We start from the raw sequence: 21,466 nt of genomic DNA, 5'->3' as shown, positions 1-21,466 counted from the left end.
TCCAGATGCAGGTGAAGGACGCAGGGGAGCCGCTGAGCAGATGTCACATTGTACCCCTGGCCGGGGTCGGGTTCTGCGCAGAGCTCAAATCCCAGGCCTGGGTATCTGCAGTGATGTTCCCTGTGGCTTGTCATTCAGGAGCAGGGACGGTGTCCAATCTGGGCGACTGGGCGGTGTCCGGACAAACAACCAATCAGGGTGGGAAGGGACCAGTTGACCTGTCCATCAGGCTGCGGCGTGACAAGGATTACCGTCCAATCAAGACACGGGCCCCGGAGAGCCATCCAATGAAGGCAGGCGGCGGTTGCCTTCCCAGTGGTGGATGTTGCTTTCAGCCCCCTCAGCGCTGATGCGAACTTGTCCCTCGAGGCTTCGGGTGTTCCGTCCCTGTCACTCTCCCCTGCTCAGGTTGCAGAGTCGCGGGGAGAGCGCTTCGGAGAACCCGAAAGGAGGCAGAGATGGTGAGTGCACGGCTTGGGCCCTGCACACGGAAAAGGCTGATTCAAATTGGTAAGAACCTGGCGAAGGCGCGGGCGGGCCAGGGTCTCCCCACCCACCCCAGTGTCCTGCGTCTCCTCCTTGTTTGAGGGGCGGAGTCCGGGGCGTCCGGACTGAGTTCTTGGCCGAGTGAGCTAATGAGGGCGGAAAGCGGAAAAGCATGGTTATGCTCTGGGTGGCCAGGGGAAGGCATCTGCCCTGGACCTGACAGATCAAGTCAAGCCCGCATTTGTCAAGAGGACTGTACTACACATATAGTTCGATAGGACCGAGGCCCGGATCTCAGAGATATGCCAGCGTCTCCTACTCACAGAAAAGGGCTTTTCTGTGTGAAAGAGGCTGAGCAGGAGAGAAGCTGGGTGAGTGCGGGCAGTGCTCTAACTGCAGGACCAGAGTGCCTGGGCTGGACAGGGCCCCCTGGTCGGCCTGCTCTCTGGAGAAGCTGACCAGGGGCTTGTCTGAATCCCAAGGTTGTTTAAACTTGGGGGCGACCCAGTGTTCAGGAGCCTGTGGGGAGGGAGCCTGATGCTGTGGGGTAAGAAATGGGACGCTCAGAGGTTGGTCCAGGGCAGACATGGGGGTGAGGTAGCACAGGTACCTTCCCATAGCAGGTTCCTTCCTTGCAGGCAGTGACATCATTGAGCGTCTTTATGCTTAAGCAAAGGGCACAGATCCATGGTGATGTTGCCCACTGCGCTGACCCCTGACTCGAGGTGTGTGTATGTGTACGTGTGCGTGTGTCCCTGCCCCAGACCTCCCGCATGTGGAATTTTATAATCAGTGTTTAGGATGCAAAGAACAAAGAGCTTTGTTTGGGGGTCTTAAGAATTGTAGTTTAGGAGACATTTATGTAAAAAAATCGAAAGAATTCTGAGGATGAGAAAGCGTCAGTGGCTTATAAAAGGAAAGTTACAGGTTGTTAAAGTTGCCTGGCAAGGAGTTCCCTTCGTGGCGCAGTGGTTAACGAATCCAACTAGGAACCATGAGGTTGCAGGTTCGATCCCTGGCCTTGCTCACTGGGTTCACAATCCGGCATTGCCGTGAGCTGTGGTGTAGGTCGCAGACGCAGCTCGGAACCCGCGTTGCTGTGGCTCTGGCGCAGGCCGGCAGCTCCAGCTCCGATTCAACCCCTAGCCTGGGAATTCCATGTGCTGCAGGAGCAGCCCTAGAAAAGGTGAAAAGACAAAAAAAAAAAAAAAAGGAAAGAAAGAAAGAAAGAAAGAAATTGCCTGGCAAGAATTGTGCTCAACCCTGACATATGAGGAAGGAAATATTTGTCCTTAAGGGACAGGCTGTCACGAGTTATGTAAGGTAAGTGTCCAATAGGCAACTTTCTGGACCAAGGGTAGATGTTCTGGATGCCTACATTAAGACAGAAAGTGATCAAAAGTTCAGATTCTGTCTGGGTGGAGACCTGCATAAACCCCACTTCCTCAGTGGCTGCCTAGCTCCATTTTAGGGTGCTCTCTTAGCAATACTGACTCCATTTTGATTTTTCTTTGACAGCTGGCCTGGCTCTGGACCAGGGGTTAAGGGCAGCCCTGGAAAGGGGGCACTGGATGGGTGTGAACTGAATCCATACTTTTCTGTTCTGGAGATGGTGTCTGTGTGGCCAGGAGCAGATTCTCCTCTGAACCCATGACCAGTCGTTCAGATCCAGGTGCACCAGAGGAAGCCAGGTAGTAAAGGACTGACGCTTACAACCTTGACTTCCACCCTGCTGGGCCACTGTGACCTCCAGCCCACCCTTTAGGCAAAATCCAGGCCTGCAACCCTGTCAATCGGCAGGGGGTGGCGGGGGGGATCTGCTTGTCACTGTATACTGGTTCTGTGTATGTGATCAGTATATTGGTTTTTACTGATAACCATTGGGCTTGAGCATTTCTCATAAGTAGCGGTTCATCTTCTGCGAAATAGTTTTCAGTCATTGTCTCACCTTCAATTCATTTGTATGTTTACTGATTTCTTATGTTTTCTTTACATACCCTGGACTTTCAGCCTTTTTTCATTTCTGGGTGTTGCCAATACATTCTCCCAGATGGTGGTTCATCATTTCTCTCTGTTCTGTACTTTGATGGACACATCTTACCTTCAATAGACTTGATTTTCTGTCTCTTCCTTTTCTTATTCTTTCTTATTCTTATTTATTATTAATAATAATAAATAATTATTCTTATTCTCTTATTCTAGCTTATTCTTTCTCCTCTGTAAGAAAACTCCCCTGAGCTCTCAAGTTGTGAGTAACTTTCCCTGTAACTTCTCAGTGTCCTACTTTCCTCTTTTGCAGTTAAGCCCACAGTGAGTAGCTTATTGTACATGCAGTTATAAGGGAAAATATTTCTTATTCCCTTGTGGATACCCAGTGCTCATTCCCCCGTGTGTCAAAATGTCATCATTTCGCCCAAGTTCCCCGGTGCCCAGCCACTCATGCTCTGATCCAAATGCACTTGACAAAAAGAGGTGGGCCTGTGATTTTTATTCCATTGGTGTATTTGTCTATCACATTGTTAACAGCATCCTGTCCTAAGCCTTGTATAATGTCCGTAGGAAAAAAAAAATGCCACCACTTTGTTCTGTCAAAAATCTTGGATATTCTTAAATGTTTGTCTTCCATTTAAGTTTTAGAAATAGTTTTTCTATTTTTTTTTAGAAGCAGTTTTTGTTACGTTCAAAGAAACAGAATGAAATTGACCCCCAAACAAAGCCTGAAAGGAATCTGATGGAAGATTGAATGGAATTTTCTTAAAACACTTAACCTGTTTGGGAGAAGCTGACATCCTGGAGTTCCCATTGTGGCTCAGTGGTTAATGAACCTGAATAGTATCCACGAGGACTCAGGTTCAATCCCTGGCCTTGCTCAGTGGGTTAAGGATCCAGTGTTGTAGTGAGCTGTGGTGTAGGTTGCAGATGCGGCTTGGATCCCAAATTGCTCTGGTTGTGGTAAAGGCCGGCAGCTACAGCTCTGATTCTGCCCCTAGCCTGGGAACTTCCATATGCTGCGGGTGCGGCCCTAAAAAGACAAAAAATAAAATAAAATAAAAAAGCTGACATCCTGGTTTCTTTTCTGAGAATATGTCCTATCACTCTGTAATTTCATTCTCTGATGGTTTCATTTAATAACATTTTGGAGTTTTTGCATTAATCATTTAATGTTTTTCATTAGACTTATTTTCAAAAGAAAATTCATTTTCTAAAAGTTTTTTTTCATAATTTTAATGATTTTTATTTCTTCATCATATCTGGTTTAAAGTGTTCTGTCACTCTTACGTATATACATTCTTTTTCTCACATTATCATGCTCCATCATAAATGACTAGATATAGTTCCTAGTGCTATACAGCAGGATCTCATTGCTTATCCATTCCAAAGGCAATAGTTTGCATCTATTAACCTCAAATTCCCAGTCCATCCCACTCCCTCCTCCTCCCCCTTGGCAGCCACAAGTCTGTTCTCCAAGTCCATTATTTTATTTTCTGTGGAAAGGTTCATTTGTGCCATGTGTTAGATTCCAGACATAAGTGATATCATATGGTATTTGTCTTTCTCTTTCTGACTTCATTTAGTATGAGAGTTTCCATCCATGTTGCTGCAAATGGCATTATTTTTCTTTTTTATGGCTGAGTAGTATTCCATGTGTATATATACCACATCTTCTTAATCTCTTCATCTGTCGATGGATATTTAGGTTGTTTCCTAAAAGTTTTTTACTGAAGTATAAATGATTTACAGTGTTATGTTAGTTTCTGGCCTATAGGAAAGAGATTCAGTTATACATATACATATATCCATTCTTTTTTGGGGGGGTTCTTTTTAGGGCCACACCTGCAGGATATGGAAGTTCCCAGGCTAGGAGTCAAATTGGAGCTGCAGCTACAGGCCTATGCCACAACCACAGCAATGCAGGATCTGAGCCCCATCTTCAACCTACACCACAGCTCACAGCAATGCCAGATCATTGATCCATTGAGCGAGATCAGGGATCGCACCTACGTCCTCATGGATACTAGTCAGGTTTGCAACCTGCTGAACCACAATGGGAAATCCCATATATCCATTCTTTTTCAGATTCTTTTCCCATGTAGGTTATTATAGAATATTGAGGTGAGTTCCCTGTGCTATATAGTAGGTTCTTCTTGAATAATTACTTTATATATAGTGGTGTGTATCTGTTCATCCCAAGTTCCTCATTTATTCCTCCCCCACACCTTTCCCCTTTGAAAACCTGTAACTTTGAAGTCTGTGAATCTGTTTCCGTTTTGTAAATTAGTTCATTTGGATCATTTTTAAAGATTCCACATAAAGTATCATTGTATGGTATTTGTCTTCCTCTTTCTGAATTACTTCACTTAGTATGGTAATCCCTAGGTCCATCCATGTTGCTGGAAATGGTATTATTTCATTCTTTTTTATGGCTGAGTAATATTCCATTGTATATAAATACCACAGTTTCTTTCCTTCTTTCTTTTTTTTTTTTTAGGGCTGCACACAGGTCATATGGAAGTTCCCAGGCTAAGGGTTGAATCAGATCTACAACCCCTGGCCTATGCCACAGCCACAGCAATGCCAGATCCAAGCTGTGTCTGTGATCTACACCACAGCTGACAGCAATACCAGATCCTTAACACACTGAGCAAGCCCAGGAATCGAACCTGTGTCCTTATGGATGCTTGTGAGATTTGTTTCTGCTGAGCCACATTGGGAACTCCCTGTACCACAGTTTCTTTATCTGTTCCTATGCTGTTGGATGTTTAGGTTGCTTCCATGTTTTGGCAATTGTAAATAGTACTGCTATGAAATTAGGTTCTGTGTATCTTTTCAAATTATGATTTTCTCTGTATTTATGCTCAGGAGTGGGATTGCTGGATCATATGGTAATACTATTTTTAGATTTTTAAGGAACCTCCATACTGTTCTCCATAATTGTACCAATTTACATTTCCACTGACAAAGTAGGAGGTTTCCCTTTTCTCCACACCCTCTCCAGCATTTATTTTTTGTGGACTTTTTGATGATGGCCATTCTGACCTGTGTGATGTGATACCTCATTGTATTTTTGATTTGCATTTCTCTAGTAATTAGTGGTGTTGAGCATCTTTCATGTTTTTTTTTTCTGTCTATATATCTTTGGAGAAATGTCTGTTTAGATCTTCTAGCCATTTTTAAATTGGGTTGTTTGTTTTTTTAGATATTAAGCTTCATGAGTAGTTTGTATATTTTGAAGATTAATCCCTTGTCAGTTGCTTTATTTGCAAATATTTTCTCCCATTCTGTGGGTTTTCTTTTTGTCTTGTTTATTTTTCTTTGCTGTGCAAAATCTTTTAAGTTTAATTAAGTCCCCTTTGTTTATTTTTCTTTTTATTTTCTTTATTCTAGGAGGTAAATCAAAAAAGATATTGCTGGAATTCCTGCTGTGGCACAGCAGGTTAAGGATCTGGGGTTGATGAGGGTATGGTGTAGGTCACAGCTGTGGCTAAGATTTGATCCCTGGCATGGGAACTTCCATATGCCATGAGTGTAGCTATGCACATGATATTGCTGTGATTTATGTCAAGGAGTGTTCTGCTTGTGTTTACCTTTAAGGGTTTTATAGTATCTGGTCTTACATTTAGGTCTTTAATCCATTTCGAGTTTATTTTTGTGTATGGTATATGTTTATCCAGTTTTCCCAAGACCATTTATTGAAGAGATTCCCTTTCTCCATTGTATATTTTTTACTCCTTTGTTGCAGATTAACTGACCATAGGTGTATGGTTTTATTTCTGGGCTTTCTATCCCATTCTACTAATCTATATTTCTGTTTTTGTGCCAGTACCATACTGTTTTGATGGCTGTAGCTTTGTAGTATAATCTTAAGTCAGGGAGCCCGATTCCTCCAGTTCCATATCTCTTTCTCGGGATTCTTTTGGCTATTTGGGGTCTTTTGTGTTTCCATTCGTATTAAAACTTTTTTTTTGTTCTAGTTCTATGAAAAATGTCATTGGTAATTTGATAGGGATTGTGTTGAATCTGTAGATTGCCTTGGGTAGTATAGTCATTTTGACAATATTGATTCTTCCAATCCAAGAACAAGGTACATCTTTCCATCTCTTTGTATCATCTTTGATTTCTTTCATAAGCATCTTATAGTTTTCAGAATACAGGTCTTTTGTCTCTTTAGGTAGGTTTATTCCCGGGTATTTTACTCCTTTTGATGCAGTGGCAAATAGGAGTGTTTCCTTAATTTCTCTTTATGATCTTTTATAGTTAGTGTATAGAAATGTAGCAGAGAATAACAATTCTCTATGTTAATTTTGTATCCTGCAACTTTACTAAATTCATTGTTGAGTTCTAGTAGTTTTCTGGTAGTGTCTTTAGGACTTTCTATGTATAGTATCATGTCATTGGCAAACAGGGACAGTTTTACTTATTTCCAATTTGGATTCGTTTTCTTTCTTTTTCTTCTCTGATTGCCATGGCTAAAATTTCCAAGATTATAAGTGTATAAAAGTGTTGGAAGTGGGGAGTTCCTGTTATGGCTCAGTGGTAATGAACCCCACTAGTATTCATGAGGATGCAGGTTCAATCCCTGGGCTTGCTCAGTGGGTTAAGGATCCAGCATTGCTGTGAGCTGCTGCTCAGATCCTATATTGCTGTGGCTAAGGCATAGGCTGCCAGCTCCATTTAGACCTCTTGCCCAGGAACTTCCATATACCACAGATGAGACCCTAAAAAGCAAAAAAAAAAAAAAAAAAAGGCAAGAGTGGCATCCTTGTCTTATTCCTGAACTTAGAGGAAATGTTTTCAGCTTTTCACCATTGAGAATGATGTTAGCTATGGGTTTGTCACATATGGCCTTTATTATGTTGTGGTAGGTTCCCTCTGTGCTCACTTTCTGGAGAGTTTTTAATCATAAATGGGTATTGATTTTTGTCAAAACCTTTTTCTGCATATATTGAGGTGACCATAAGTTTTTTATTCTTCAATTTGTTAATGTGGTGTATTGCACTGAATGGTTTGTACATATTGAAAAATCCTTGCATCCCTGGGATAAATCCCACTTGATCATGGTGTATGATCTTATTAAAGTATTGTATACCTCTGCTACTAGTGCCCTCGCCCCCATAGGGAGCTACAGGGTATCCTCCAAGACTCCATGCAGATCTGGCCCAGGCTCTTATGGAGTCACTGCTTCATCCTGGATCCCAGTGCATGTGAAACTTTGTGTGTACCCTCCAGGAGTAGAGTCTGTCTTTCCTTCAGTCCTGTGGAGCTCCTGCACTCAAACCCAACTAGCCATCAAAGCCAGATGCTCTAGGGGCTCCTCCTCTCCATGCCAGGTCCCCAGGCTGGGGAACCTGACCTAGGGCTCAGAACTTTCACTCTTGGGGGAGAACCTCTGTGAGATAATTATTATCCAGCAGTTTTTGGGTCACCCACCTGGTGGGAATGGGATTTGATTATTTTACAAAAGCACCCTTCCTACCATCTCATTGCGGCTTTTTCTTTGTCTTTGTGTGTAGAATATGTTTTTTGGTAGGTTCTATTTTTGATAGTTGTTAAGCAGTTAGTTTTGATTTTGGTGTTTTTGTGAGAGATGAGCTCAAGTCCTTCTACTTGACCATCTTGTCTCCTCTCTCCATCTTTTCCATTTTGAAAGCTTAGCAGTCTCCATAAAATGTACTGAAGGATGACTTGTTCACTTGTTATTAAGTGTGTGAAAATAAGGTGCTACAACCACATCACTTCATGAAATGTCAGCTTACAACATTTTTCTCTTAAGAAAGGTATCAAAAATTGTGGTTTATAGAAATCCCCCTCCATGCCAAAGAGTATGAAGGATTTTGAAGATAGTATCTTTTGTAAAGGACATTCTTTCCTCATCTTCACAACTTTTCCTCATCTTCATCATTCATCACCTTCAGGGTCAGTCATGTTTAATAAAGGCTTTACATCCACTCAGCCCATCCTCGAGGGCTGCTTCTTGCTGAGCCATGTTATCTGCCAGCTCTCCAATCCAGACTTTTGAAAGTGTTTCTTTTTGTTTTTTTTTCTTACTTATTGGGGCTGTGTTAGGAGTTTCAACAAGGCTTACAATGGTGCAGGGTAATGAGAGGGCACTTCTCTGGGAACTGTCCTTGGTAGTGCAAACAGTATGTAGGTGGTGACAGTTCCAAGTTGAGCCTGGCAGATATGCCCTGCTCTCAGCTGGCACATGGAGGAGTCTGGGATCATATTTCTCTCCAAGAAACCTCTATGGAGGTGGATTTGGGAATCACCACATTCATCCTGGAATATAGAAATGAAACCGGACTGGATTCCCTGAAAATTTTTGTATCCTGTAGAAATAGAATGTCATGATTCGAGTTCCATCTCTGGCCCTAACGGGCATGTGTCAAATCATTGACATTTTTTTTTCTGCATCCATGGCATGTGGAAGTTCCCTGCCTAGGGTTCTAATCTGAGCCACAGGAACCCAAGTTGCTGCAGTCACAACACTAGATCCTTAACCAGCTGCACCACAAGAGAAGTTTTATATATTTTATATTTGGTAAAAAAAAATTCTTTTTAATGATGTGTGCACAAAGCTTTATCAATTATTATTTTATTTTGTTTTTTTAGGGCCACACCCGCGGCATATGGAGGTTCCCAGGCTAGGGGTCCATTCAGAGGTACAGCCGCCAACCTATGCCACAGCCATAGTAACATCAGATCTGAGCCATGTCTGTGATCTACACCACAGCTCATGGCAATGCCAGATCCTTTAACCCACTGAGCAAGGCCAGGGATCGAACCTGCAATCTCATGGTTCCTAGTAGGATTCGTTTCCACTGCATCACGACAGAAACTCCAAAATCTCTATCAATTATTGTTGCATTTTGCTTCAATTTCCACTACTTACCAAACACTGAGTAAACTGCATTGGATCTGTTTGCCTGTTGTCACTTCCCACAAGACTGTAAGCTCAGGAGTCCTAGAAATTGAGTCCAATTTCCTGACTATTGGCCTCCCACACACGTAGGTGAAGTGGGACTTTGCTAAATAAAGTATGTGGCTGTTTTAGGACATACTGGTCTTTTTTTTTTTTTTTTTTTTTTTTGCCTTTTTTTGCTATTTCTTTGGGACGCTCCCACGGCATATGGAGGTTCCCAGGCTAGGGGTCGAATCGGAGCCGTAGCCACTGGCCTACACCAGAGGCACAGCAACATGGGATCCGAGCCGCGTCTGCAACCTACACCACAGCTCACAGCAACGCCGGATCGTTAACCCACTGAGCAAGGGCAGGGACCGAACCCGCAACCTCATGGTTCCTAGTCGGATTCGTTAACCACTACGCCATGACAGGAACTCCAGGACGTACTGGTCTTTAAAGACATGGCCATGAACTTCACCCTAGGGGAGTGGACTTTGCTGGACCCTGCTCAGAGGAAGCTCTACAGAGATGTGATGCTGGAGACCTGCAGGAACCTGGCCTCCATGGGAGAGGATAGCTTCATCCCTTTACTCAGTCTTTAGGGAACAGTTTTGGGTTGTTTTTTTTTGGCTTTTTTTAGGGCCACATCTGCAGCATGTGGAAGTTTCCAGGCTAGGAGTCAAATCAGAGCTGCAGCAGCCAGCCTATGCCACAGCCACAGCAACACAGGATCCAAGCCATCTTTGACCTATGCCACAGCTCACAGCAATGCCAGATCCTTAACCCACTGAATGAGGCAAGGGGTCAAACCTGCATCCTCATGGATACTAGTCAGGTTTGTAACCTGCTGAGCCACAATGGGAACTCTGGGAATGGTTATTTTTCACAATGTTCTTTGTTATTAGGGATAATAATGGGTATATTTTGAAAAAATGGTGACCGTGGTCCCAGCCTTTATAGAACTTACCTAGAGTCTAATAGATTTTCCATGAAAACAAAATTTGGGCCTCCCCTTAGCATATGGAGTTCCTAGGCCAGGGATCGGATCTGAGCTGCAGTTGTAGCCTACACCACAGCTGTGGCAGCTCCAGATCCTTAACCCACTGCACGGTGACAGGGATCGAATCTACATCCCACTGCTCCCAAGACAGCACCAATCCTCTTGTGTCACAGTGAGAACTCCCTAAAGTGATTTTTGTTCCTGATGATCAGAATCCTGAGGCTCCATAATTTTATAAATGTGAGCATGTTCTCCAGTGTCACCTTGGACAGTGAGAACAGTATTAAAGATTTCACCTTGGAGTTCCCGTCATGGCGTAGTGGTTAACGAATCTGACTAGGAACCATGAGGTTGTGGATTCGATCCCTGGCCTTGCTCAGTGGGTTAAAAGGATCTGGTGTTGCCGTGACCTGTGGTGTAGGTCGCAGATGTGGCTTGGATCCCGCGTTGCTGTGGCTCTGGCATAGGCCAGCAGCTACAGCTCCAATTAGACCCCTAGCCTGGGAACCTCCATATGACATGGGAGTGGCCCAAGAAATGGCAAAAAGACAAAAAAAAAAAAAAAAAAAAAAAAAGATTTCACCTTGTGAAAGCTACACAATGATCTATTAACATTTGATGTCATCACCTTGCTGCAGTTAAACCCACACTTACCTGTCATCAATGACATGAGGAACAGAGAATTGGCCCATCTCACTGGGTGCTTATTGTCCTCCTTCCTCCCTCATGATGAGCTTCATGATCAGGACAGCAGCCACACACCATCTCCCACTGTCCATTGGCAAGAGGTTCAACCTACAGCCTCTCTTCCTTTCCAGGAGGTGGTGTTATGGCTGGCAGTATGGGTGGAACCCTTTAGTCATAACGTTGCCTGCTTTGGCAACCATCCCCCAACCTTAGGTGCTCTCTAACAACAATCACCTTCCTTAATATAAACCCAGTTGTGATGGAAAGTGTTTGTTAGGAATAACAAAAGACTCAGAGTTCCCATGGTGGTTCAGTGGTAACAAATCATACTAGTACCCATAAGGATGAGGGTTCTATCCCTGGACTCACTCAGTGGGTTAAGGATCTGGTGCCGCCATGAGCTGTGGTGTAGGTTGCAGACATGGCTTGAATCCCGCATTATTGTGGCTGTGGTGTAGGGTGGCAGCTGTAGATTCAATTTGATCCCTAGTCTGGGAACTTCTGTATGCAGCAGGTGTGGCCCTAAAAAGATGGGGGGAAAAAGATTCATTTCACCCTTCTGACCCTGAAACATTTCCCAGAATTGAGGACAAGAGACCAAACATTATTCCATTGCTTTTAGGAATTCCCATTGTGGCTCAGTGAGTTAAGAACCTGACATAGGTAGTTCCCGTGGTGGCTCAGTGGTAAAGAACCTGACTAGTATCCGTGAGTATTCGGTTTCAATCCCTGGCCTCTCTCAGTGGGTTAACAATCTGGTCTTGCCATGAGCTATAGTGTAGGTCACAGACTTGGCTTGGATCCTGCATTGCTGTGGCTGTGGTATAAGCTGGCACCTACAGCTCTGATTCAACCTGTAGCCTGGGAACTTCCATATGTCATGGGTGTGGCCCTAAAAAGACAAACAAATAAACAAAACAAAAACAAAACTCAAAAAACACCTAACAGCATCCATGAGGATGCGGGTTCAATACCTAGCCTGGCTCAGTGGGTTAAGGATCTGGCATTGTGTAGGCTATAGCTCCGATTCAACCACTAGCCCAGGAACTTCCATATGCACAGGTGCAGCCTTAAAAAAATATCCATTGCTTTTGAACCTCAGGAAATTTCAAGAGTTTGGAAAGCTGTGAGCAGGAAGCTGGATGAGGATCCAGTTAATCTGAGAAATAAATACCAGTCATCTGGATTACCAAATGTATATATATTTCTTATAAACCACAATATCACACATGACCATCCTTCCTTATAAAATTTGTTTAACATTTTGAAACAGTATAGGAAAGAAATCTACATGTGATCTCTTTTCTTTCCTTTATCTCATTGTTTCTTTTCCAAGGATTTAGTTATTCTATCAGTTGTTTCAGGTTCTTGCTCTTGAGTTAAAACCGGTGGCTCAGGTCCTCAGTGGGATATTTTGGAGAATGAACTGTGTAGTGATGAGAAAATAGTAAGATTCACAAGGAATGATTCTGGGTTAGGGAGAAACCTGGAGAAAACTGGGCTTTTCCTAACATGGGACATCAGCATCCAGCCCAGGAGAGGCGTTTGAGGTGAATGTCACTCCCATGAGGGGAAGGGGATGTCATCGGACTCACTTGAAATTAAGTACAATCGTGTCCTTGGAGAAGTTTCACACTATAGTACTTTTATACATGTGATGTGGATATAAAACATCTGAAACATAATTCACTAGGAAACAACCCAGGAAACCTCATATATAAAACACTGCAAGTTATGGTTCTGTTTAAGCCAGAGTATTAAATTTGTTACACTTTGTTAACAGTTGAAGAGTGTGCCAAAAACATGCCAATTCAGCGTTAATGGCAAACACATAGTCAAAATAATCACTAACAACATCAATAAATCATTAATAACTAAATCTCTGATAAGTATTAATCCCTAATACTGTGCTTCCCGCTTTGAACAAAATCATTTGGTAGAGAGTCTCTGTGAAAGGAATGAAAGTCATCAATGTAGAGAAACCTGAACAAATCTTACTGCTCATAAGAATTACCTGACTGCAGTTCAGTATCATGAATGCACTAAGTGTTTAAAAGTCTTCAGGGATCATTCTTTACAGAAGGATCAGCAAAGATCTCACACTGGACATAATCCAGAGAAATGTAGGCAAGCTATGTCTCATGTATAAGCCCTCCTGGGACAAGAGACATTGTAAAGAAACTCTATCTATATATGTCAATATGCTGAGAGAGAGATGTGTGAAGAATCAGAGTAATAAATAGTCTGCAGAGTGTAAGAAATTTGGAAAGGTTATCATTCTTCCTTAATCTTTTCAGGGAAATAAGAGAGGTTCTTATGGATGGAAAATCCTTCATATTTTATTGCCATTTTGCATGGTATGTGAAAACTCACATTGGAGAGAAACATTATGAATGGACACAATATGGGAAGGCTTTCACTTGTGGCACACAGTTTTGAGAACATGTGAGAATGCACAGTGGAGGAGTTCCCGTCATGGCGCAGTGGTTAACGAATCCGACTAGGAACCATGAGGTTGCGGGTTCGGTCCCTGCCCTTGCTCAGTGGGCTAACGATCCGGCGTTGCCGTGAGCTGTGGTGTAGGTTGCAGACGCGGCTCGGATCCCGCGTTGCTGTGGCTGTGGCATAGGTCAGTGGCTATAGCTCCAATTCGACCCCTAGCCTGGGAACCTCCATATGCCGTGGGAACGGCCCAAAGAAATAGCAAAAAGACAAAAAAAAAAAAGAATGCACAGTGGCGAGAAACCCTACGAATGTAAACTGTGGCAAAGCTTTCTTTTGGTCCAACTACCTTCAAGTACTCATAAAAATGCACAGTGGAGAAACACCCTATGAATGTAAGGAGTGTGGGAAAGCCTTCTATCTCAAATCCCTGCAATGACACATGAAAACCACAGTTAAGCGAAACTGTATGTCAGGTGTGTGAAAAAGCCTACTGGTATCTCATATACCTGTAAAGACACATGAAGAGCACACACTGGAAGAAAACTTAAATCCAAAGACAGTGGGAAAGCCATCGTTTCTCAACAAGTGTGAGCAACAAAAATGTGTCAAGAAATCTTATGAATGGAAAAAATGTGGGAAATTTTTCCTTTGCAAGTGCCTTATTTTCATTGGTATTCCCAATATATTAGTAGAAGGAAAGGAATCATAAAGATTAGAGCAGAAATAAATGAAATAGAGACTTAAAAATAGAAGAGATTGCTGAGGTTAGGAGCTAGTTCTTTTAAAAGATAAATGAAACTGATAAAGCTTTAGCCAGATTCATTAAGAAAAAAAAATAGCTCCCATGTAAATAAAATAAGAAATGAGAAAAAAAGAAGTTCTCATTGTGACTCAGCAGGTTAAGAACGTGACTAGTATCCATGAAGATGCAGGTTCAATCTCTAGCCTCACTCAGTGGGTTAAGGATCCAGTGTTGCCGTGAGCTGTGGTGTAGGTTGCAGACACAGCTAGGATCTGGCCTTGCTGTGGCTGTGATGGAGGCTGGCAGCTGTGGCTCCGATTTGACCCCAGCCTGGGAACTTCCATATGCTGCAGGTACAGCCCTGAAAGAAAAAAAGAGAGAAAGAAAGAAAGAAAGGAAAGAAAAGAAGTGAAAGTGGAGATGTAAAACTGAAACTACAGAAACACCAGGGTTATGAGAGATTACTAAAAATAATTATGCGCCAGTAAAATGGGACAACCCCGAATAAATAAATTCCTAGAAATGTACTATCTCCCAAGATTTAATCGGGAAGAAATATAAAGGAGTTCCTTGGTGGCCTAACTGTTAAGAATCTGGTATTTCATTGCTGTGGCTTGGGTTGGTACCATGGCACAGGTTTGATCCCTGGACCGTAGGAACTTCTGTATGCTGTGAGTGTAGCCGAAAGAAAAGGTGGGGGGGAGAAAAATAGAAAATGTGAACATGTAACAAGATGGGGCTGGTGCTGAGCCCAGGTTTGGCTGCTAATCACTCAAATGTGTTGGTGGAAAAGGAAAGGTTGCTTTATTCAGGATGCCGGCAGCTTGGGAAGATGGTGGACTAATGTCTAAGGTCATCTCCCAAGTTGCTGGTTGAGAGTCAAAGGTTTTAAAAGCTCTGTGAGGGAGGGGGCTGCAGGGCAGGTGAGCAGTTTGTGCATTTCTCAGGTTAGTTGGCAACAAAGTCAAGTTTTGAGCATTACCAATCCTCTGGTTTCAACCAGTCTGGGGTCTGTGTGCTTGCGGTCAGTAATTTTCATTTGCTTCATGTCTGCTTCCTGTAAAAGCACCTTTGGAGTGTATGTTAGACCTTTATCTGTATCTTTCAGGGGACTGGGTATTTAGTGATTTTGCTATGTGACTGGCTTATACTCTAAATTGTTGCCAAAAAAAGAATGAAATTTTGTCATTAGAGACAACATATATGTTACTAGAGGGTACTAATCTAAGTGAAATAACTCAGGCAAAGAAAAATACTGTGTAATTTCACTCGCATGTGGACTCTTAAAAAGAAAACGTGGATAATCAGCAAAACAGAAACAGACTCACAGCTACGGAGAAACAAGTGGTGCTCATCACAGTGGAGGGTAGAGGGAGGATGAGTGAAATAGGTAAGGGAGATGAACTCCGTCCAATCAGGCCGCCGGACCCAGGAGCACTGTCCAATCAGGGCCGGGGGCGGGCGCGGCCGCGATTGCAGCCCTTGTGGAAGTGGCTTCTGGCTCACTTCAGCGCAAGCGCCGTTCCAGGTGTACCCTCTCCATCTCTCACCTGCCCAGCTTGCGGGGTCTCTGGGCGAGCTCGGAGCGGGGCGGAGATGGTAAGTTTGCGGCCGGGGACCAAAGACCAGGAGGGTCCCATTGGAACTGGCCAGAACCGGCTGAAAAGTTGACGAGGTCCTGGTTACCCGGCTACCCAGTTGCCGCTTCCCAGTCAGCTCTCGGGTCTGGGACCTGGTGTCCTGTACTGTTCCTTCTCCGGGGAACCTCCACGAGCGCTTTGCTGGGGTCGGAGGGAGGCTGTGTCTTGGGGGCGGGGCAGTGGTTGGGGTGGCTGCGGGAGACCCGCCCCTGGACCTGAAGTTCAGCTTTCATCTGGTCTCAGTTTTCAGTAAGGTAAAATAACGGATCCTCTCCCCTTTTCCTTCCACTTAGAGTAGGACGTTCCTCAGGTCTGGTTCTTTGCCTCCTGATGTGGACTGTGTTGTTTTGACTCGTGTTGTTTTGAGCTCAGTCTGGAAATACTGCCTGGGAAAGAGTCTCAGAATTGTCCTGCCTTCCCCTGCAGTTGTAGGGAAATGCAGAAAGTTCTGTGGAATTAATTGAAGAAAGCTCAGCTAGACTTGGAGTGAGGATGGCCCTTAGGGAGAGCTCTATTCATTCCCCACCCCACTCCACCCAACCGATAGACACCACCCCCTACATCTCCAGCCAGAAGGTGCCTCTTACTACCCAGCAGAAAGAAGAAAACCTCTCTGCCCAGGACAGCCCAGCTAGTGAGAAGCCTCCATATTTTGGATGCCCAGCTCCTCCAAATTACTGCTCATCCCTATAAAAGTAGGTCACCTCCTCCTTGTTCTCTGGATTTGCCTGTGATTTAGCATAGCTTGTAATTCCTCCCTCTTTTCCTGAATGCACTTTTGCTGATAAAATAAGTGGCTGTTGTATTGTTAAACTTGACAGTAGAACACATTGAGTTGCTAAAGAGGTGGATCCATGAGCTCATTAAAATAGTGACGCTTTGGAATTACTCCGTGGGGCAGTGGGTTAAGAATCTGACTGCAGAGGCTGGGGTCCCTGGGGAGGTGCAGGTTCAATCCCCACACAGTGCAGTGGGTTAAAGGATCTGGCATTGCCACCCCTCTGGCTGGGATTCAGTCCCTGGAGGGGGAACTTCCATATGCCCACGGGTGCAGCCATAAAGAGAAAAATGTTTTAAAAGTAAAATAGTTGGGAGTTCCCGTCGTGGCGCAGTGGTTAACGAATCCGACTAGGAACCATGAGGTTGCGGGTTCGGTCCCTGCCCTTGCTCAGTGGGTTAACGATCCGGCGTTGCCGTGAGCTGTGGTGTAGGTTGCAGACGCGGCTCGGATCCCGCGTTGCTGTGGCTCTGGCGTAGGCCAGGGGCTAGAGCTCTGATTCGACCCCTAGCCTGGGAACCTCCATATGCCGTGGGAGCGGCCCAAAGAAATAGCAAAAAAAGCCAAAAAAAATAATAATAATAAAATAAAATAAAATAAAATAGTGACTCTTCTATACAAGGTGCAGAGTTTGTGACACTCTGATCCTGTTCCATTTCCTGTTAACACACGGGAGCCAGATTAATGAGACGTGTTCAATTCTGATTAATTTACAGTGTTAGCATGAGGATATTAGTGAACTAATACTGTTACCAACCTGGGTTCTTGGACCTTTTGAGGCCAGATGAGGAATTCAGGCAAAGCTTTATTGAGGTTTGTGCTAGAGCAGGAGGGAGCAAAAACAAGTTAACAGGTGCCCTTGCTGGATCCCCGAGAAAGGGTGGGTTGGTCCCTTAAATGGGGTGACAGTGAGTGTAAGAGGGTGGGTTGGGCAGGAAGGGTGGCTTAAGGGGTCTACCCTTCCCCTGGTGGCATGGTGTGCAGGGATCAGGGACATGACCCTGCTTCTGCTCCTGCACCTCAGAAATGGCCGTTGGGTTTGGGCTTTTTTATATCTTTTTCACAATTTGCCCCAACTGTGATGGGTGCAGTTATTTTTTGCCTTCTGGTTTCTTTGTATCCTGTTCTTTGGGGGGAAACTTGTCCAGGTGTAAGCACTGCAGTAAAGGGTCCCAGGTCCCAGTCTATCTCGGTACCTGTCTTCTGCAAGGAATGAGCAATATCCAGTTATTAAAACTATAAAAATGCTCTAGAAATTTCCTCCCCTAGGCTGTCCATGAACACAGGAGGAAGCAGTGATCTTCAGGCTCTGAGTCACACACTGGGAGGAGGGGCTTTGTCTCCTGTAAGTGACCCATGGTGCTTGAAGTACATGCATCAATGGGGTGGGGTCAAGTTGAGCCCAAAGCTGAGCCACTGAGGGAGGGGAAGAAAGGTGTCCTGGGTTCTTGCTGCTGACTTCCCCCATGTAGGTGGGCTCCAGGCCATAGAACCACCACAGAAGGAGCTGCTGATGCCAAGAGAAACCAGGAGCATGGCGGGGGGGGGGGGGGGGGGAATCCCCCCCAGCAGAAGTGCTGGAGGTGGTCTGTCCTCTGAGGTTGTGCTGCCCTCAGCTGCTTCCTCACCTTTGCTTTGGCCTTACCCAGGAGTTGGTGGATTGTGTATAATGTGTGCTTCTGAGTGAGTCTGTGAAGGTCAGACTTAGGGAAAGCTCCTTGGGTTCAAGAGTGTTGAGAGGGTTGACAAATTTGAGAGTTTCTCTGGGTCGGAACTTCGAATGAGAATTAAGGCCTAGAGGAGGGGGCATTTCCACAGAAGGGGGAGTGCAGGCATGTGGAGCTCTAGGCTCCATCCCTTCCCTGCCCTGGGGGTGCCCAGCTCGGCTTTGACCTCTGACCTGGGGCTTCTTTGTGTACCATAGGTGGCTGATCTGAGCAGGCTCCCCGCTGCTGCCCTTCCGTCTTTTTTCCTTGATGGAATCTTGTCCCATGTGACTCAGCGTTCGAGCACCTAAAGACTTCTGCTCCATTACTATAAGGTATAGATTTTTCGTTTCTTTTTTGTTGTAGGTTTTTATTTTCTTGGTTGAAAATCTGAGCGGATTCAGTGGCAAGCCTGAGGAAGCCAAGAGAATTCTAGAAATAAAATATTAATTTAAAAAATTGGGTAGGAGCACAACATTGTAAATCAACTATACTTTAATATGAAAAATAAATTAAAAAGTAAAAAAAATTTTTGGAGTGTAGTTGATTTACAATGTTTTGTTAGTTTCAGTTGTACAGCAAAGTCAGTCAGTTTTACATATATCTATTCTTTTGCAAATTCTTTTCCCATATAGGTTATTATAGAATATTGACTCTAGTTCCCTGTTCCCTGTGCTATATAGTAGGTCTTCTTTTTTTTTTGCTTTTGTTTTTGCTTTTGCTGTTTTTTTCAGGGCTGTGCCCATGGCATATGGAAATTCCAAGGCCAGGGGTTGATTTGGAGCTACAGCTACCGACCTATGCCACAGCCACAGCAACTCGGGATCCAAGCCGCATCTTCAAACTACACCACAGCTCATGGCATCGTGGATCCTTAACTCTTTTTTTTTTTTTTTTTTTTTAATATGGAACACTTCACGAATTTGCGTGTCATCCTTGCCCAGGGGCCATGCTAATCTTCTCTGTATCATTCCAATTTTAGTATATGTGCTGCCAAAGCAAGCACTGGATCCTTAATTCTTTAAGTGAGGCCAGGGATCAAACCTATGTCTTCATGGATACTAGTCAGATTCATTTCTGTTTGGCCACGATGGGAACTCCTGCTTTTATCCTTAACTGCAAACACACCAGAAATTTTATTCATATTGGAGAGAAATTCTGCATTTGTAGATTATGAATCTCAGATCCCTAAAGGGTTTCATACTGTGACAATGCCACCTGGGGAGTAATCACCCGAATTGAGCTTGAACTTCACGACAGAAATGTGGTGCTCCCGTCTGTTTGCCCTGATACTGGGACCAGGAACCTGGTGTCAAAGGACTGAGCCCAACCCATGTTGACATTCTCTATGGTGAAGGGTCTCTAAACCTGGCCCTACAGCAAAGGAACAGACATCAGTAGAGAAAACAAGAGAAGAATTCCCCATGTGGGGCAGCAGAAACAAATCTGAATGGCATCCATGAGGATGCGGGTTCAATCCCTGGCCTCACTCAGTGGGTTAAGATCTGTCATTGCTGTGAGCTGTGGTGTAGGTCACAGACTCGGCTCAGACCTGGCTTTGCTGTAGCTGTGGTGGAGGCTGACAGCTGTAGCTCTGATTCAACCCCTATCCTGGGAACTTCATGTGCCACAGGTGTGTCAAAAAAAAAAGGAAGGAAGGAAGAGAAAGAAAGGAAAGGAAAGGAAAGGAGAGAAAGAGAGAAAGAGAGAAAGAGAGAAGGAAGGAAAGAAGGAAAGAAAGAAAGAAAGAAAAGGGGAAAGGATGTTATCAATTCTAACTTTGAAAGGAAACAAAACCACTGGGAAAGGAAGTGGAAAAAAAGGCTACAGAAAAGATTTCATTTCTGCTTTCCTGGTCTTCCTGCAATTGCTGTCAATGTGTTTTCCTTCTACATATATGTGAGCCTTCCGATATATTGGGGTTTTGCTGAAAATATCAAGTATTTCTCATTTTGAAATAAGAAGAAATCTTTTTTTTTGCCCACACCTGTGGCATATGAAAGTTCCTGGGCCAGGTATTGAACCTGAGCCACAGCAGTGACAATGCCAAATCCTTACCTGCTAGGCCAACACAGAAGGCCAAGAAGAAATCACTATATTTTTGTCCATGTGGTCACAAAAATCAGCTCGGAGTGTACAGATCTCCAGTTCTAGATGCTGTCCTATTGCTTCTGCCTGGAAGACGTCCTTTCCCTTTTCTGGTAGTGCCAGTTTTCTGGGGATGGATTACTCCAGTGTTTGTGTGTCTGACCCAGTCTCCACAGTGTTGAAAGGTGTTCCTCTAAGTATAGCTTTTTGCTGAGACCCATGATTTTCCTTGAGCATTTAAAGTATGTTACTGCACTGTATTTGTGCTGACATTTCCAGTGAGAATTCATGTATCAACTTTGGTCATCTGTATTGTGTTCTGTTTTTCTCTGGATGCTTTGAAGATATTCTCTTCATCTCCAGTTTTGAGAAATGTAATTATGACAAGTCTTGGTGTAGATATCTTTGTTACCCATGCTTGGTGTTTGTCAGCCTTCTCAGATGTGGGCTTTATATTTTTCATTCATTTTGAAAAATTATCACCAATGATTTTGTCAAAGATTTTTTTTGAGCTTCCTTCTCTCATTTGGTAGTCCAGTTTCATGTGTAGTAGGTCACTAGGTACTGTTTCATGGCTCACAGATGCTCTCTACATTTTTTATACTATATTGCAAAGATTTCTATTGACCCATCTTCATGTTTATGTCTCTTTCCTTCTGTAATCTCTTATCAGGTTTTAATCCCATCCAATACATTTTTCATCGGAGACATTGTAGTTTACATGTCCTGAAGTTGTATTTGGGTTTTTAAAAAAACATTTCCATTTCTCTACATAAGTTTTTGTCATGTAGAAGACAATTATAAAAATTCCTTCTCAAATTCTAACATCTGTATTAGTGCTGGGGTGTTTCAGTAGATTGATTTTTCTTATCATGAATCTTTCATTTCAGCTTTTTTTGTTTATTTTTTTGTTTATTTTTTCAAGTATTATTGAAGTATACACTTTTCTTTTTTTTTTTTTTTTTTTTTTGCTCTTTTTAGTGCTGTACCCA

The 21,466-nt window shown here is 43.6% G+C and overlaps 1 long non-coding RNA gene, 1 other non-coding gene and 1 pseudogene across 3 annotated transcripts in view; 2 read left to right on the top strand and 1 right to left on the bottom strand.

Moving 5' to 3' along the window:
• The first annotated feature begins 275 nt into the window (after positions 1 to 275).
• Positions 276 to 21,466, top strand: part of LOC146405539 (uncharacterized) — a 51,556-nt gene continuing 30,365 nt past the window's right edge. Inside the window, exons 1-3 of one of the 2 annotated variants that reach the window (XR_014837818.1) lie at positions 276 to 510; positions 2,005 to 2,177; positions 18,605 to 18,721. This is a non-coding gene — a long non-coding RNA (uncharacterized LOC146405539). The remainder of the gene's footprint in view (positions 511 to 2,004; positions 2,178 to 18,604; positions 18,722 to 21,466) is intronic. The other variant, XR_014837817.1, reaches the window with a different exon arrangement.
• Positions 8,571 to 16,595, top strand: LOC146405541 (uncharacterized; annotated as a pseudogene).
• LOC146405540 (U6 spliceosomal RNA) lies at positions 19,286 to 19,392 on the bottom strand. Its single transcript, XR_014839265.1, has one exon. It is a non-coding gene; the product is annotated as a U6 spliceosomal RNA (small nuclear RNA).

Source organism: Sus scrofa, chromosome 2 (assembly GCF_054392235.1).
Source record: "Sus scrofa isolate SSC_HxYL_T2T_F1_AM1 chromosome 2, Sscrofa_HxYL_maternal_Yorkshire_Landrace_v2.0, whole genome shotgun sequence".
Classification (NCBI taxonomy): Eukaryota; Metazoa; Chordata; class Mammalia; order Artiodactyla; family Suidae; genus Sus; species Sus scrofa.
This window is presented reverse-complemented; position numbering and strand designations above follow the sequence as displayed.